This window comes from Oncorhynchus clarkii, chromosome 24 (genome assembly GCF_045791955.1).
Source record: "Oncorhynchus clarkii lewisi isolate Uvic-CL-2024 chromosome 24, UVic_Ocla_1.0, whole genome shotgun sequence".
NCBI classification, from domain to species: Eukaryota; Metazoa; Chordata; class Actinopteri; order Salmoniformes; family Salmonidae; genus Oncorhynchus; species Oncorhynchus clarkii.
In genome coordinates this window covers 24,802,460-24,821,950 of record NC_092170.1, presented here as the reverse complement: position 1 = coordinate 24,821,950, position 19,491 = coordinate 24,802,460, and the positions used below count along the sequence as shown (strand labels likewise).

General features: G+C 41.5%; 1 pseudogene; it reads left to right on the top strand.

Annotated features, from left to right (window-relative positions):
- LOC139382613 (uncharacterized) overlaps positions 1 to 11,251 on the top strand; it is a 32,729-nt pseudogene extending 21,478 nt beyond the window's left edge.
- Positions 11,252 to 19,491: the final 8,240 nt, after the last annotated feature.

Below are 19,491 nucleotides of genomic sequence, written 5' to 3'. Positions count from 1 at the left end.
GACCTTCCCATTTTGGCCCTAATGTGTCTGTTACATATGCATATCACCCACTGTCCTAGTACTACGTCATGTCTCCCCTCGGGAGTTATTCCCCGTGTCTCTTTACCTTGTCTGTCTGCTTCCCCTACTGCATTAGAGAGTTGTGTGCAATAGTTAAGCATTGTGTCACTCATAAGGTGAAAGTCTGCTTTTTTCAAATCTAACATACCTGGTAGTGACATGGGTCAACTTGTGACAACATCAAACGGACTCAACCCTGTGGTTTTGTTATATGTTGCCCATATACTACATCAATACCGTAGGCAATGCATCTGGACATGCCAACCCTTCTTGATGCAACTTTGAAAGTCTCTCTTTCAAAACTCAATTTGTGTGTTCTACCTGTCCACTCGATTGAGGATGATAAGGGCAGTGTAAGTTGCCAGTCTATGTTCAGAAGACGAGCTACCTCCCCACACCATTTTCCTGTGAAATGAGTGCCTTGGTCAAAATCTAATTGTTCCAGATATCCCCATCTGGGTATGATTTCTTGAATCAGAATTTTAGCTGCGTGTTGTGTAGATCCTTTCTTAGTAGGGGAAGCTTCAACCCATCGTGAGAAACGATCAACAACGACGAGCACATCTTCATGTCCTTTACATTTTGGCAGCATGATGTATTCACGCTGTAGATGTCTGAAGGGTCCTGGTGGGGCTTGTCGTGTCTGTACTTTCACTCGTCCCTTGGTGTTGTTTTCCATACAAGTGTTGCAATTTGCCACGACAGCCTCAGCCTCTTTCCCCACACCAGGATTCCACCATTTTCCCACAAAATGATAAACTATCTTGTCTACACCAATGTGTCCCAAAGAGTGGATCTGTGTCACCAGGTAGGATAAGAGTGCATTTGGCGCTACACATCTCAGGTTGTATTTCCACACACCTTCTTGATTGAGTTTGCATCCTGCAGCCATCCATTCCCACACTTCATGTTTTGTGTATCTCCAATGTGTTGCAATGTATGCAAGGGGTATCCAAGGTGTATCTATTAATCAGTTTAGGCGACAGAGGTGTTCTCTTAGCAGCCACCATGGCAGCACTGTCAGCCAAATCATTACTTTTACCCTCGTCTGTAAATCTTTTTCCATGTGCTTTCATTTTCAAAATTGCAACTTGTTCAGGTAACTGGAGAGCATTCAGTAGAGCCATCACCTCTGGTCCATTCTTCAAAGGAGCTCCCAGTGATGTCATGAATCCTCTGTTTTTCCATATTTTTCCAAAATCATGGGTAACACCAAAAGCATACCTTAAGTCTGTGTAGATAGTAGCTGTTTTTCCTTCAGCTTGTTTACATACTTGTGTCAAAGTCACCAATTCCGCCATCCGTGCTGATGTTCCTGCAGGTAACGTGCCTGTCACTTTCACATTGTCCACTGTAGTAACTGCCCAGCCTGCCTTCCTCACACCCCCCTTCACAATGCTTGAACCGTCTGTGTATAAGATATACTCAGGGTTTTTCAACGAATGACTCTATTAACCCACCAGACTCTATTAACCCACCAAAACAACTCATAACAGTCGTGTTCAAGTAACGTGGTATCTGTAGGATACATCAGAGAACTGGATTACATGGTGTCTTTTCAACTATACACATGTCCCATAGATCTTTACTCACTACTTTAGTAGCATCCATAGCTTCCTTGCTAATGGGATATTGTTTTGTGCAAGGTGGGGCAACACCTGTCAAGCACACTGGTTCCATATCCAAAGTTCCTTTTTATTTGTAGTCCAAATAGCATGGTTCTGAACTGTAGATCCCTGCAGTTGCCTAATTTGCAACGTCAACTTCCCTCCAGAAATATTCAATTTAGAGTCAAGTTGCATAATAACATCAAGGCCTAAAATAGGTTGTTCAAATGAGCCTATCCACACCGCTGCATCAATCTTCATTGGACCAATGGAAATTGATAATGGTCTGTTTCATATCTGTCTCCCCCTCCCACTCCTGTTGCTCTCATCTTCTTGCCCATGTCCTGAGGACATATATGTTTTGCATAATACATTGCAAATACAGTGACTTCAACACCCGTATCTACTAAAGAATCTATTGCATAAATTCCATCCTAGGGAGTCTATTAGTTTACCTCCACAGCATCCAGCAAACTCTGATGCTAAGCCGGAGAGAGCTTCTTAAATTTCTGCATCAACATTGTGTTATTGGGGCTGTTGTCTTGATTACATTTTCTCTTAGATGGACCCTGCTTCTCCTGGCGATTCCTCATAAGAACACTTTTTATTTTCCGACATTCTCGTTGCCAGTGACCAGATATCCCGCCAAAATGACATTCATCAGGTTTCTCTTCTGCTGAATAAATAATGTTGTTGGTTTCACTAGGTACCTGCACAACTCTGATAACAGCCGGTTTATTATGTTGATTGATGTCTCTGTCCAGTCGTGACAGTCTGTCGATGATGTCCGTGTAGTTTTGTCTCTCCCAGTCATTAGTTGTGGAAACCAAAGTTTTTTGCAAATCATCATGTATAGATTGCATCAGCTGAAGAGTGATTGGCCCATTTTTGGAGGAATTTAGAGAATCTTCATCTTCCATGTCAGGTAACCCACTGTGTCTAACTACCTCTGCTTTAAACCTTTCTTCAAATTCAACTAATGGTTCTTTCGGTTTTTGAACACATTTAGTAATCTCTCCCCAATTGGTGGTTGCATTGGACAGACCCTGAAGGAAAACATATATGGAACTCCATCCATCAGCCACATCTTGCTCTTCACCACCCACAGCTCTATAAACCTTTTCTTCAAGTACACCACGTTCACAGTGTAACCCATCATAAGGATGTCCGGGGACATTGTAAAGTCCATGGAGAATAAGAGCACCTCCTGCCGACTGTACTGAGGCTAGGAAACACTGTCGTCACCGATAAATCCACTATAATTGAGAATTTCAAAAAGCATTTTTCCACTGCTGGCCATACTTTCTACCTGGCTACCCCTAACTGCCCGGCACCCCCCGCAGCAACTCGCCCAAGCCTCCCAATTTCTTCTTCACCCAAATCCAGACAGCTGATGTTCTGAAAGAGCTGCAAAATCTGGACCCTTACAAATCAGCCGGCTACACAATCTGGACCATCTCTTTCCAAAATTATCTGCCGAAATTGTTGCAACCCCTGTTACTAGCCTGTTCAACCTCTCCTTTGTATCGTCTGAGATTCCCAAAGATTAAAAAGCTGCCGCGATCATCCCCTTCTTCAAAGGGGGAAAACACTCTAGACCCAAACTGCTACAGACCTATATCTATCCTACCTTGCCTTTCTAAGGTCTTCGAAATCCAAGGTAACAAACAGATTACCGACCAGTTCGAATCCCACCGTACCTTCTCCGCTATGCAATCTGGTTTCAGAGCTGGTTGTGGGTGCACCTCAGCTACGCTCAAGGTCCTAAACGATAGTATAACTTAACAATGGCATTATATTAACTCCATCGATAAGAGACATTACTGTGCAGCCGTATTTATCGACCTGGCCAAGGCTTTCGACTCTGTGGTCATTATTATCGGTAGACTCAACAGCCTTGGTTTCTCAAATTACTGCCTCGCCTGGTTCACCAACTACTTCTCTGATAGAGTTCAGTGTGTCAAATAGGAGGGCCTGTTGTCCGGACCTCTGGCAGTCTCTATGGGGGTGCCACAGGGTTCAATTCTCGGGCCGACTCTTTCTGTATACATCAATGATGTCGCTCTTGCTGCTGGTGATTCTCTGATCCACCTCTACGCAGACGACACCATTCTGTATACTTCTGGCCCTTCTTTGGACACTGTGTTAAGTAACCTCCGGATGAGCTTCAATGCCATACAACTCTCCTTCCATTGCCTTCAACTGTTCTTAAATGCAAGTAAAACGAAATAAATGCTCTTCAACCGATTGTTGCCCGCACCTACCTACCCGTCCAGCATCACTACTCTGGACGGTTCTGACTTAGAATATGTGGACAACTACAAATACCTAGGTGTCTGGTTAGACTGTAAACTCTCCTTCCAGTCTCATATTAAGCATCTCCAATCCAAAATTAAATCTAGAACCGTCTTCTTATTTCGCAACAAAGCATCCTTCACTTATAAAACTAACCATCCTACCGATCCTCGACTTCAGAGATGCCATTTACAAAATAGCCTCCAACACTCTAATCAACAAATTGGATGCAGTTTATCACGTTGCCATCCATTTTGTCACCAAAGCCCCATATACTAGCCACCATTGGGACCTGTACACACTAGTTGGCTGACCCTCGCTTCACACTTGGCGCCAAACCCACTGGCTCCAGGTCATCTACATGTCTCTGCTAGGTAAAACCCCTCCTTATCTCAGCTCACTGGTCACCATAACAGCACCCGCCCGTAGCACGCGCTCCAGCAGGTATATCTCAGTGGTCACCCCCAAAGCCAATTCCTACTTTGGTCGCCTTTCCTCCCAGTTCTCTGCTGCCAATGACTGGAACAAACTTCAAAAATCACTGAATCTGGAGACTCATATCTCCCTCACTAGCTTTAAGCACCAGCTGTCAGAGCAGCTCACAGATCACTGCACCTGTGCATAGCCCATCTGTATTATAGCCCATCCAACTACCTCATCCCTATACTGTATTTATTTAGTTATTTATCTTGCTCCTTTGCACCCCAGTATCTTTACTTGCACATTCATCTTCTGCACATCAATCATTTCAGTGTTTAATTGGTATATTGTAATTACTTCGCCACCATGGCCTATTTATTGCCTTACCTCCCTTATCTTACCTCATTTGCACACACTGTAGATTTTTTTCTACTGCATTATTGACTGTATTTGTTTATTTCATTGGTAACTCTGTGTTTTTGCATGTGTCAAACTGCTTTGCTTTATTCTTGGCCAGGTCGCGGTTGTAAATGAGAACTTGTTCTCAACTAGCCTACTTGGTTAAATAAAGGTTAAATAAAAAATAAATACAATAAAAGATTGTAGCGTTTCTTACAATGCTTCAAATGGTCCCACGTTTTCATACCCAGTTCTCTGGGACGTTTCAAAGTTTTCGACCATTCATCCAACTGTTTGGAGATGCTGATTTATGTCTGAATACTGTCACTGGAGGCTTCTCTTTATTACCTTTTACAGACTGTGTTCTGGTTGGCCTGAGACATCATCCGTTACCGCTATCAGTATCTGTTGACTCAAAGCCAGGCAGTGCTGACCAGATGCTTGAAACCCAATCATCCTTGCGTAACTCGGTGTGAGAGTGGATTTGAAGGGACATAGGGTCCTCCACATGTTGGAGCCAAGTCTGATTTTTACGACCCTTGCCAGTAATTATTGAATCTCTTCTTTCAAGGTTTTGATCTGACAAGAAAGAGCTTTCAAACTATCCTTATCTCTCTGCAATGTCCTGTCATGATTCCCCCAGAAAGAATTTCTCATCCCGTTTTCTTTCTTCGGCTAATACAGTTAAAGACCATTGTGTCTTTGTCAAGGAATTAGACGTTCTCTGTATTTTTCCCCAAGCTTTTGGTATATCAGACAGATTCCATATTACATCTTTGTCAACAATGACATACTATTTCTTTATTATCTCTTGCATACACTTCTCTACTTTGAAATGGTTCTTCATACCACTAGACAGTGAATTTAAAATATTTTTCATGCTCACATCCAGAGGAGCTGTTCCGGCCTTTTCCAGAGTGGTTTTCTCACTTAACAATGGCATTATATTAACTTCAAAAGTAGTATAATATACAATACCGTTCAAAAGTTTGGGGTCACTTAGAAATATCCTTGTTTTTGAAAGAAAAACAACATTTTGGTCCGTTAAAATAACATAGAATTGCTCAGAAATACAGTGTAGACATTGTCAATGTTGTAAATGACTATCGCAGCAGGAAAAAACAGATTTTTTTAATGGAATACTGAGGCCCATTATCAGCAACCATCCCTCCTATGTTCCAATGGAACGTTGTGTTAGCTAATCCAAGTTTGTCATTTTAAAAAGCAAATTGATCATTAGAAAACCCTTTTGCAATTATGGTTGGCACAACTGAAAACTGTTAAAGAAGCAATAAAACTGGCATTCTTTAGACTAGTTGAGTATCTGGAACATCAGAATTTGTGGGTTCGATTACAAGCTTAAAATGGCCAGAAACAAAGACCTTTCTTCTGAAACTTGTCGGTCTATTCTTGTTCTAAGAAATTAAGGCTATTCCATGCGAGAAATTGCCAAGAAACTGAAGATCTCGTACAATGCTGTAAACTGCTCCCTTCACAGAACAGCGCAAACTAGCTCTAACCAGAATAGAAAGAGGAGTGGGAGGCCCCGGTGCACAACTGAGCAAGAGGACAAGTACATTAGAGTGTCTAGTTTGAAAAACAGACACCTCAGAAGTCCTCAACTGGCAGCTTCATTAAATTGTACCCGCAAAACACCAGCCTCAACATCAACATTGAAGAGGCGACTCCAGGATGCTGGCCAAAAGGCACCTAAAGGACTCTCAGACCATGAGAATCAAGATTCTCTGGTCTGATGGAACCAAGATTGAATTCTTCGGCCTGAATGCCAAGCGTCACAACTGGAGGAAACCTGGCACCGTTACTACAGTGAAGCATGGTGGTGGCATCATCATGCTATGGGGATATTTTTCAATGGCATGGACTGGGAGACTAGTCAGGATCGAGGGAAAGATGAGCAGAGAAAAGTACATCAAGATCCTGCTCAGTACCTCAGACTGGGGCAAAGGTTCACCTTCCAACAGGACAACAACTCTAAGCATACAGACAAGACAACGCAGGAGTGACTTTGAGTGGCTCAGCCAGAGCCCAGACCCGACTGAACATATCTGGAGACCTGAAAACAGCTGTGCAGCGAAGCTCCCCATCGAACCTTACAGAGCTTGAGAGGATCTGCAGAGAAGGATGGGAGAAACTCCCCAAATACAGGTGTGCCAAGCTTGTAGCTTCATACCCAAGAAGACTCGAGTCTGTAATCACTGCCAAAGGTGCTTCAACAAAGTACTGAGTCAATACTGAACACTTATGTAAATGTGACAATATATTTATTTATTTTACTTTTAAAAAATTCTACAAACCAGTTTTTGTTTTGTCATAATGGGGTATTGTGTGTAGATGGATGAGATAAAAAAAAAGGTTGCAACGTAACAACATGTGGAAAAAGTCAAGGGCTCTGAATACATTCAGAATGCACTGTACATATATATACATACATATATATATATATATACAGTATAACACAAAAGTGAGTACACCTGTCACATTTTTGTAAATATATGAGTATATCTTTTCATGTGACAACACTGAAGAAATGACACTTTGCTATAATGTAAAGTAGTGAATGTACAGCTTGTATAACAGTGTACATTTTCTGTCCCCTCAAAATAACTCAACACACAGCCATTAATGTCTAAACCGCTGGCAACAAAAGTGAGTACACCCCTAAGTGAAAATGTCCAAATTGGGCCCAATTAGCCATTTTCCCTCCCCGGTGTCATGTGACTCGTTAGTGTTACAAGGTCTCAGGTGTGAATGGGGAGCAGGTATGTTCAATTTGGTGTCATCTCTCTCACACTCCCTCATACTGACTGGTCACTGGAAGTTCAACATGGCACCTCATGGCAAAGAACTCTCTGAGAATCTGAAAAAAATAATTGTTGCTCTACATAAAGATGGCCTGGGCTATAAGAAGATTTCCAAGACCCTGAAACTGAGCTGCAGCATGGTGGCCAAGACCATACAGCGGTTTAACTGGACAGGTTCCACTCAGAACAGGCCTCGTCATGGTCGACCAAAGAAGTTGAGTGCACGTGCTCAGCGTCATATCCAGAGGTTGTCTTTGGAAAATAGACGTATGAGTGCTGCCAGCATTGCTGCAGAGGTTAAAGGGGTGGGGGGATCAGCCTGTCAGTGCTCAGACCATACGCCGTACACTGCATCAAATTGGTCTGCATGGCTGTCCTCCCAGAAGTAAGCCTCTTCTAAAGATGATGCACAAGAAAGCCCGCAAACAGTTTGCTGAAGACAAGCAGACTAAGGACATGGATTACTGGAACCATGTCCTGTGGTCTGATGAGACCAAGATAAACTTATTTGGTTCAGATGGTGTCAAGCGTGTGTGGCGGCAACCAGGTGAGGAGTACAAAGACAAGTGTGTCTTGCCTACAGTCAAGCATGGTGGTGGAGTGTCATGGTCTGGGGCTGCATGAGTGCTGCCGGCACTGGGGAGCTACAGTTCATTGAGGGAACCATGAATGCCAACATGTACTGTGACATACTGAAGCAGAGCATGATCCCCTCCCTTCGGAGACTGAGCCGCAGGGCATTATTCCAACATGATAACGACCCCAAACACACCTCCAAGACGACCACTGCCTTGCTAAAGAAACTGAGGGTAAAGGTGATGGACTGGCCAAGCATGTCTCCAGACCTAAACCCTATTGAGCATCTGTGGGGCATCCTCAAACGGAAGGTGGAGGAGTGCAAGGTCATACATATATATAAATACATACACATACATACCATATATACACATACACGTACATATACATTCACATGTATGTATGTACACATACAGTGGGGAGAAGTATTTGATACACTGCCGATTTTGCAGGTTTTCCAACTTACAAAGCATGTAGAGGTCTATAATTTTTATCATAGGTACACTTCAACTGTGAGAGATGGAATCTAAAGCAAAAATCCAGAAAATCACATTGTATGATTTTAAGTCATTCATTTGCATTTTATTGCAAATTAATTACTTAAAAATCATCAATGTGATTTTCTGGATTTTTGTTTTAGATTCCGTCTCTCACAGTTGAAGTGTACCTATGATAAGAATTACAGACCTCTACATGCTTTGTAAATAGGAAACACTGCCGATTTGACAGGTTATCAAATACTTGTTCTCCCCACTGTATGTGTGTGTGTATATAGATATATGGCCAAAAATATGCTCGTCAACATCTCATCCCCAAACCATGGGCATTAATATGGAGTTGGTCCCCCCCTTGGTTGTGATAACAGCCTCCACTCTTCTGGGAAGACTTTCCAATAGGATGTTGGAACATTGCTACGGGGACTTGCTTCCATTCAGCCACAAGCATTAGTGAGGTTGGGCACTGATGTTGGGCTATTAGGCCTGGCTCGCATCTATGTTCCAATTTATCCCAAATGTGTTTGATGGGGTTGAGGTCAGGGTTCTATGCAGGCCAGTCAAGTTCTTCCACACAGGGGACAAACCATTTCTGTATGGACCTCGCTTTGTGGGCCTTCCTCAAACTTTTTCCACAAAGTTGGAAGCACAGAATTGTCTAGAATGTCATTGTATGTTGCAGCATTAAGATTTCCCTTCACTGGAACTAAGGTGCCTAGCCGAACTATGAAAAACAGCCCCAGATGATTATTTCTCCTCCACCAAACTTTACAATTAGCACTATGCATTCGGGCAAGTAGCGTTCTCCTGGCACCCGCAAACCCAGTAGTTCGTCGGAGTGCTAGATGGTGAAGCATGATTTATCACTCCAGGGAACGCATTTCCACTGCTCCAGAGTCCAATGGCGGCAAGCTTTACACCACACCAGCCAACACTTGATATTGCGCATGGTGATCTTAGGCTTTTGTGCGCCGGCTCGGCCATTGAAACCCATTTCATGAAGCTCCCGGTGAACAGTTCTTGTTCTGACGTTGCTTCCGGAGGTAGATAGTTTTGGAAACAAGGACATACGATTTTTACATGCTACACGCTTCAGCAATCTGCTGTCCCTTTCTGTGAGCTTCTGTGGTCTACCACTTTGCGGCTGAGCCATTGTTACTCCTAGACGTTTCCACTTCACAATAACAGCACTTACAGTGGACTGGGGAAACTCTAGCAGGGCAGAAATTTGACGAACCGACTTGTTGGAAAGGTGATGACATCTGATGACACTGCCACGTTGAAAGTCATTGAGCTCTTCAGCTCATAAGAGAGCTAACGGGAGAGCTCCCGGACGACTTGTACTATGGTGCATTAAGTTTGTTGGAACCTCTCCAGCTTGCTGATAACAAAGAATGATTCATTTTAGTTCGACTTTGAGTCCCTGTTGTTAATTTCCATGACATCACCAAGTAACAAATGAGAAACACAATATTCCGTTTTTATGTAAGATTTTTTTTTACATGCTGGCCTTTTGTGAAGACAAATGAACATGCCATGATTTACTAGCATGTATGTAATTAAAATAAAGTTCCCATGCAGCAGAAATGTATGATTGATGATGGGAAGATAATTGAAATGATGTTGCCTCAGATGGAGCGATGACTAACGAGAGTTACACTTCTTATGTTCAGCTTCATGAAAAGGCTATACACAGGAGTGATTACTTTCCCAGGTAATTATGGAGTTTATATTTATGACGGTCATTTCACAAAACTGACAAATACCATAATATCAAAGATGTTGTTCTCCATATTTTCAAAGGTGTTGTTCTCCAGAGAGAGAGGTGCTAGTTTACATGTGCCAAGAGAGAGAGGTGCTAGTTTACATGTGCCAAGAGAGAGAGGTGCTGGTTTACATGTGCCCAGAGAGAGAGGTGCTGGTTTACATGTGCCCAGAGAGAGACGTGTTGGTTTACATGTGCCCAGAGAGATGTGCTGGTTTACATGTGCCCAGAGAGAGAGGTGCTAGTTTACATGTGCCCAGAGAGAGAGGTGCTGGTTCACATGTGTATGTCTAAATTGTCCTCTTGGCACGTCTGCTTCACAAACCACTAGGATATCTGCTGAAGATGTTTTTTTTCTGCTAGCGTTAATTCATTTGTTGACCTTAATGTCCCTGTAGATTGTCAGAGTGCTTCATGCTTGGTCGTTCCCCAACATACATCTCTGATAATTAGAGTTGCAGTCATTTCAAGCCTTATGTCATGTCAGCACACCTGCAAACCACTTCTAACAGTAGAGTTACAAAACAAGTGTCATTCAAATACAGTATAGCCTAGCATCACGATAAACAACACACTGTAAAAAGGAGGATATTGTTTTTGATTCTGTATTTAGCCGTACAGTGTCTCCTCAGAGGATTATAAATGTCTGAGACCCTGTGTGTTCTCTTAGACGTCGGTATGTGTATGCATAATTGGATTTTCATTAACAGATAGTCACTTGAATGTATTTCTTTGTCTGAGCCTGACTATAATCTGTCTATTCACTCATCTTGTTTTTCTACTCCCACACTCGTAGAGATCCTGCAGTGCTAGCACTCACATCTGTGTGTAGGAGGCATGTCCATCCAGACTCAGAATGATGCCTGTGCTGTACTGTTCTCTACCATGAGGTGCTAATAATATGCAGACAAAATACAAATCCATTCAGACATGCCTTTTTCATACATTTGTATATGCTTTTCTTATAAGAGAAAAGAGCAAATGCACAGTTGCAGACAGTTCTTTCTAAATCTACTTGGTACACCAACATGTTTTTTTTTCTTCATAAAAATGAAAGCCCCTGGAAACAATAATTGTATACAGTATCTGTTTTATGGAATTTGCATGCAATATCTCTGGCAGATACACTTTATCTGATAATATGACATTATTTTAGATCATTTTCACTGCAGTCATGATATCAGCGCTCTGCAGGCAAACACTGTCAGACACCATATGGACAAGAAATGCATGTCCTCCTCTAGCATTTACCATATGCAAGACTGTTAACCATACCTTCCTGTGCATAGAGCTACCCTTTGTCTAATGATGCATTAATGCTGCATGTTTCTATGGCCAGTCAATGACTGATGATCACCTACCTATGAATAAATATAGGATGTCACTTATTTTCCATGTCACACAAATTCTTAACTATATGTAGAGATAGAGCCCTAGGGGTGCAGGAGGACCTGCCCCTTTGCCCTCCTATTAAATAAGTGCTCTTTTGATTGGTGGCGTTTTTTAAAACTTATTACTTATTTTATTTTTGTTGTCTATTTTCTCTATTGTAACTTTACATTCAATGAATTGCCAATCAAACTAGACCTTGTTTCCTAATTCATGATTCTTGAAAATAGTCCCCTCTCCCAACCTACCACTGCGAGTGTGGTAGTGCGTTGCTGCCAATGACTGTATAACAGCTTTGATGCAAACAAAAGTTTTACATTGTGCTGGACTCTTGGTTATGAAAAATGTGGGAAATTGAGAAAAAAATAACCCTATTACAATATAGCCGGCTTTACCCCTGCAAACAACTTTTCCTGTCTACAAAGGCAAGTCTATAATATCAAGAACTCTACTTACCAACCGTAAAGTTGAATGTGTCTCTCGCTATCAAAAAATATGTTTAAAACTAGGTTTTATCCAGGTTGGTTTAATATGCCATACTGTAGCTAAGAAAGTAATGCTAAGTGTATATTGTATAGTAAGCTGTTAGTAGCCCATATGCATCACCCTAATAATTTGGTCCCTTTCCCCCTCATAACTTAGCCTACTGTTCTGCCTTGGTGGTGCACATGTAGCCTATAGCCTGTTTTAGAGAAATGCAATCATTTTATATTGTAAGAGCTTTCATTGTCTGCTTGTATGCCCCCTTTATTTATCCTACAGTTCTAACTTGGTGTACAGGGATAATATTGTAAAAACGGCCCATGTTCTGAATTATGTCGCTGTACATTTCAAAAGTGCTGAACAATTATATTGACTACGTCCGTCCCAGCTCACTCATTAATGTCTTAATCGAAATTACGGATGGCCTCTTATCCGCTTTTCGTCCCCTTATGCCATAGTGTGTACATCTCAATTGTCAGTAGAAACCACATTTGTTTAAACAAGTCAGCAATATCAGCTATGTTTTTTTTAAAGGCAGTAAATGAGGCTGAATTAACTGTTTCTCTGCCAGACAAGGCCCCACTGATAGCCAGGTGTAGCGGTGATAAGGATTCACTTGATGGTGTTGAAAAGAAAGCTCTGCTGTTGGGACAGCTTTTTGTAGGCCCTAACAGTTTGTGGGCACCGTTTGACACCGTTAGGCCTCCCCCTTGTAGCAAGGAGTGCAGGTGGGAGCTCAGGCTTGTTCTTTCCAACTGTGCCAACCATAGTGATCTTCCTCTTCAGGAGCTGGTGGTTGAGTTCATAGGAGGTGGAGAAATTGTCACACGTGACATTCTGCCCCCTCAGTCCAACTGTCACATCAAGCCGCATTCCCTGGTTCTTCTCTGGGCCTCCACTGGTCGGCTTCCCTGTATAGACTTGCATCTTCCAAGCGTAGCTGGATTGTGGGTCACAGGCCACCCATATCTTGATGCCATACTTTGCTGGCTTACTGAGCATATACTGCCGGAAAGGACAGCGACCTTTTGACAAAAGAGATCACTATCAGTAATTAGTATCAGTGTCACAGAAAACAATCACATAAATCAATGATATTACAGCAATACATAATAAAATGAACAGTAAAAATCACTTACATTACAGATATGAATTTTGTTTTTACCTCTGAATGGAACCAGTTGCTCAGCCACTGTTACTTCAGGCCCAGGGTTGTAGAGATATGGCAGACGCTCCACCCACTTCTTCCAGACCTCTCTTATGGTTGCCAGTTTGTCTCTCACACGTCTTGCAGGTCTTGACTCACGGTTGAAAAATCGTAGCGTTCTTGAGAAAGAGTGAAAGAAATTGCCCTTCCACTCTCTGCATCCCAGAGACTACATGTAGCCATGCCTCGGGACCTATTCACACCCGCTAAGATTGGCAGCCCTATGTAGGCACGCAGGTCAATCTCATCCATCCTTTTCCAGTTGTCTCCGTATTGACAGAAATAATTTGTCATCAAATTTGTCACCTCAAGGATGATTTTTTTGATGGCTTGTGTGATGAACATGTAGAATGTTGAGGCGATGTCCTGGTCATAGGCAACTGCATGTCTTGTGGGCCCAGGGGTCATTCTTATGACGTTTTACAGTTTTTTGACAAAAATGTCTCTTTCAGCTTGAGGGATTTCTTCTTCATCTGAAGATGATGCATCGTACTCTGGGTTGTATTCTTCCTGATCTTCTTCAGATACCTCCTCCTATTCTAAATCATTGTTCTCTTGTTCCTCCTGGACATCTGAAGAAATAAGATCTATGACCTGCTCAGTTCAGTTGTTGGATTTTAGTTATCATTAATTTGATTAATTTAGGAAATGAAAATTGGTTTAATACTTTCTGAATGTACTGTATATACTTTCATACAATTATATGCTGCTACTGCACTGTACCCTATACCACTAACTTTGCACATCGGCAAACAATGCCCATACTATATCCCTATAGGCATTTTTTAATGCCTTTCGGGCATTTTCTTTTTTCTACATGCCTCTTGCACTTTATTTAGTTTATTTAGACTTTTTATTATTTTTAGTATGTTATATGAAATTACGTGATGGGCAAAAAAGCTGTAGCACGCGATCGACCTCTCTGGAGGCCGTCCGTCCAGAGTGTTCATTGCTAACTGGGTAGTAGGTTACTTTGTAGTTGCTAGTATGTGCTATCTCTTACTGTCATGGACAGGGGAAGGGGTGACAGGGGCAGGGGTAACTGCAGATCGACTGTTTGTCAGTAGCAGAACACATTCAAATCCAGGCCTGTGCACGGGCCTTCCCGGCGTCAATCACTATCAAGCGATATAACATTCAGTAACAAGTCTAGTGACCATCATCAACCCATCCCATGTCATAAATAATCATGTGCATTACAGAGAGGGAAAGCATAAATATGCAAAACATTGTGTTAATTACTCTCAACTGAATTAGAATTGTATTCATTTTAAATAATCCCATTACATCATATAACAACTTTAATTACACATTTCTGAGGACCAGACATGTACTTTAAATTCAAGAGTTGTGGAGAAATGCATGGTAATTACTCTACATACAGTGTCTTCAAAAGTATTCACCTCCCTTTGGCTTTTTTCCTATTTTGTTGCCTTACAACCTGGAATTAAAATATATCTTTTGGGGGTTTGTATCATTTGATTTACACAACATGCTTACCACTTTGAAGATGCTATATATTTTGTATTGTGAAACAAACAACAAATATGGCAAAAAAACAGAAAAATTGAGCGTGCATAACTATTCACCCCCCATAGTCAAAACTTTGTAAAGACACCGTTTGCAGCATTTACAGATGCAAGTCTCTTTGGGTATGTTTCTATAAGCTTGGTACATCTAGACACTGGGATTTTTGCCCATTCTTCAAGGCAAAACTGCTCCCGCTCCTTCAAGTTGGATGGGTTCCGCTGGTGTACAGCAATCTTTAAGTCATACCACAGATTCTCAATTGTTTTGATGTCTGGGCTTTGACTAAGCCATTCCAAGACATTTATAGGTTTCTCCTTAAACCACTTGAGTGTTGCTTTAGCAGTATGCTTAGGGTCATTGTCCTGCTGGTAGGTGAACATCCGTCCCAGGCTCACATCTCTGGAAGACTGAAACAGGTTTTCCTCAATAATTTCCCTGTATTTAGCACCATCCATCATTCCTTCTATTCTGACCAGTTTCCCAGTCCCTGACGATGAAAAACATCCCAACAGGATGATGCTGCCACCACCATGCTTCACTGTGGGGATGCTGTTCTCAGGGTGATGAGAGGTGTTGGGTTTATGCCAGACAAAGTGTTTTTCTTGATGGCCAAAAAGCAAAATTTTAGTCTCATCTGACCAGAGTACCTTCTTCCATATGTTTGGGGAGTCTCCCACATGACTTTTGGCGAACACCAAATGTGTTTGCTTCTTTTTTCTTTAAGCAATGGCTTTTTTTTCTGAACACTCTTCTGTAAAGCCCAGCTCTGTGGAGTCTAGTGCTTAAAGTGGTTCTATGGACAGATACTCCAATCTCCGCTGTGGAGCTTTGCAGCTCGTTCAGGGTTATCATTGGTCTCTTTGTTGCCTCTCTGATTAATCCCCTCCTTGCCTGGTCCATGAGTTTTGGTGGGCGGCCCTCTCTTGGCAGGTTTGTTGTGGTGCCGTATTATTTCCATTTAACCTCTCTGATCTCCCCATCCCGGATCCGGTATCAGGAATACAGACTCAAGCTCATTACCATAACGCAACGTTAACTATTCATGAAAATCGCAAATGAAATGAAATAAATATGCCATCTCTCAAGCTTAGCCTTTTGTAAACAACACTGTCATCTCAGATTTTCAAAATATGCTTCTCAACCATAGGAAAACAATAATTTGTGTAAAAGTAGCTAGCTAGCGTAGCATTTAGCGTTAGCATTAGCGTTAGTATCCAGCACGCAACATTTCAACAAAAACATACAAGCCTTCAAATAAAATAATTTACCTTTGAAGAACTTCTGATGTTTTCAATGAGGATACTCTCAGTTAGATAGCAGATGCTCAGTTTTTCCAAAAAGATTATTTGTGTATTAGAAATAGCTCCGTTTTATACATCACATTTGGCTACCAAAAAAACCCGAAAATTCAGTCCTCAAAACGCGAACCTTTTTCCAAATTAACTCCATAATATTGACTGAAAACATGGCAAACGTTGTTTAGAATCAATCCTCAAGGTGTTTTTCACATATCTCTTCATTGATATATCGTTCTTGGAAGCATGGTTTCTCCCCTCAATCAAATGGAAAAGTACAAGCAGCTGGCAATTGCGCACCGAATTCCACGCAGGACACCAGGCGGACACTTGGAAAATGTAGTCTCTTATGGTCAATCTTCCAATGATATGCCTACAAATACGTCACAATGCTGCTAACACCTTGGGGGAACGACAGAAAGTGTAGGCTCATTCCTTGCGCAATCACAGCCATATAAGGTGACAATGGAAAACAGAGCTTCAGAAATTCTGCTCATTTCCTGGTTGACGCATCATCTTGGTTTCGCCTGTAGAATGAGTTCTGGGGCACTTACAGACAATATCTTTGCAGATTCTGAAACTTCAGAGTGTTTTCTTTCAAAAACTGTCAAGAATATGCATAGTCGAGCATCTTTTCGTGACAAAATATCGCGCTTAAAACGGGAACGTTTTTTATCCAAAAATGAAATAGCGCCCCTAGAGATCAAAGAGGTTAAAAGAAAATGGATTTAATGGGACTCCGTGGGATGTTCAAAGTTTCAGATATATATATTTTTTATAACCCAACTCTGATCTCCACAACTTTGTCCCTGACCTGTTTGTAGAGCTCCTTGGTCTTCATAGTGCCACTGGTTTGGTGATGCCCCTTGCTTACTGGTGTTGCAGACTCTGGAGGCCTTTCAGAACAGCTGTATACATACTGAGATCATTTGACACTTAGATTGCACACAGGTGGACTTTATTGAACTAATTTTGTGACTTCTGAAGGTAATTGGTTGTACCAGATCTTATTTAGAGGCACTATTTTGTGTATGTCCATTACATAAAAAAAAAATCAATTTAAATTACAGGTTGAAATGCATCAAAATAGGAAAAACACCAAGGGGGATGAATTCTTTTGCAAGGCACTGTAATGGCAATTACAAATGACTGTCTGACATGGTTAATAGAGAGAGCACATGCAAGACCTTTGATTATAGAATGGTGATGGATTCAGAAGTACCATGGCAGGTTAACTCTTATGCGCAGTTAACGTTTCCATTAGCAACTGTACCACATGTATTTAACTGTGATATTTGATGTGAAGTTACTGCATTATGTTTTTGATGGACTTCTAATTGTGGCTAGAAATATATTTGGTGGATACAGTCCCCCATTTTAGGAACAATTCCAGTTGAAAACAGTATTTTTTTCAGTTTCGTTATTTCTTTATGCACAAAGGATTAGATCCAGAAATAAATCATATAGATTAGCGTATGGCAACTAATTAAATAGGAGAATTTAATTAAAATCAATATGAGATATATTCAGTGACCTCAAACTGCAGTCTCCCTTCCAAGGAAAAGGGTGTTACTTTGAAGCAAGATTCACAACCAGCATTTCGTTTAATGTGTTGAGTACAGACATCTTGTGACATCCTTCTGAAGTGTTTACATGTGTTCAAGATAAATGGTATCATGATTGCATGGCTTGAGATCTTTAAACAAGATGCATAACTTAAAACCTGCCTATGGACTTCCGTATGCAGTGTGTAGCAGCAGTTCTCCCATGCTCCAGTTTTGCACTTTCCTTACAGCTGTACACACTGCCTAAGTCAAACAGATATGACAGTAGGCCTACATTCCATGAGAATAATCTGAGAACACAATCACTACAGGCCTTAAGACAAATCAGTGTTCATTAGATTGCTGAAATTGGTTTGAAAATAGCTGCCCCTCCTCTAGTGGCATTCTATAGGCTAGAATGTTCCTTCAGATATTACATCTAATTTCTCATGGATGAGATGCAAATGCATTTGTGGCTTCACGCGCGAACCCAAGATTAATGGGCGACGTCTGGACCCCAACACAGGTTTAATAACGCAGGACCTCTAAGACATCATGTGATAAATTCCACCAATTAGGGCCTCCCTTTAGCTACTAGTGTCCATACAGCATGCCATGCATGGTACTCTAAGTATATGTAGCAGGTGAAACACTGCACTGCCTCATGTTGAAGAATGCCTGTCGGTGGACTGGACACATTAGCATCAGTCACACACAATGCTGGTTTGATAAATGGCCTCAACATGGATACACATTTGGATAAGCTATAAGGAGTAAATAGACTTACACTATCAACAGACTGGGGGTAAATCAGGGATGTTTATATTTAAAGGGAGATATTTTTGTAATGTTGAGCCTTTCCACAGGTTACAAAATCATCTTTATTCAGAACTGCCCAGCTCGATTTTGCATTGACAGTAGTAAGACTAATGGCACAGCCATAGTCTCTTTGCGGCTGTTGGACATGCAAGAAGCACAATGCAAGAGTTGTTGGACATGCAAGAAGCAAACTGAAAACTGTGCTTGTCATTTCAAATAAAATCTAATCAAATTCTATTGGTCACATACACATGGTTAGCAGATGTTATTGCGAGTGTAGCGAAATGCTTGTGCTTCTAGTTCTGACAGTGTAGCAGTATCTAACATGTAATCTAACAATTCCACAACAACTACCTAATACACACAAATCTAAGTAAAGGAATGGAATAAGAATATATACATATAAGTATATGGATGAGCAATGACAGTGGCATAGGCAAGATGCAATAGATGGTATAAAATACAGCATACAGATATGAGATGAGTAATGCAAGATATGTAAACATTATTAAAGTAGCGTTATTAAAGTGACTAGTGATCCATTTATTAAAGTGTGCAATGATTTCAAGTCTGTATGTAGGCAGCAGCCTCTCTCTGTGTTAGTGATGGCTGTTTACCAGTCTGATGGCCTTGAGATAAAAGCTGTTTTTCAGTCTCTCGATCCCAGCTTTGATGCACCTGCACTGACCTCGCCTTCCAGATGGTAGCAGGGTGAACAGGCAGTGGCTCAGGTGGTTGTTGTCCTTGATGATCTTTTTTGCCTTCCTGTGACATCGGGTGCTGTAG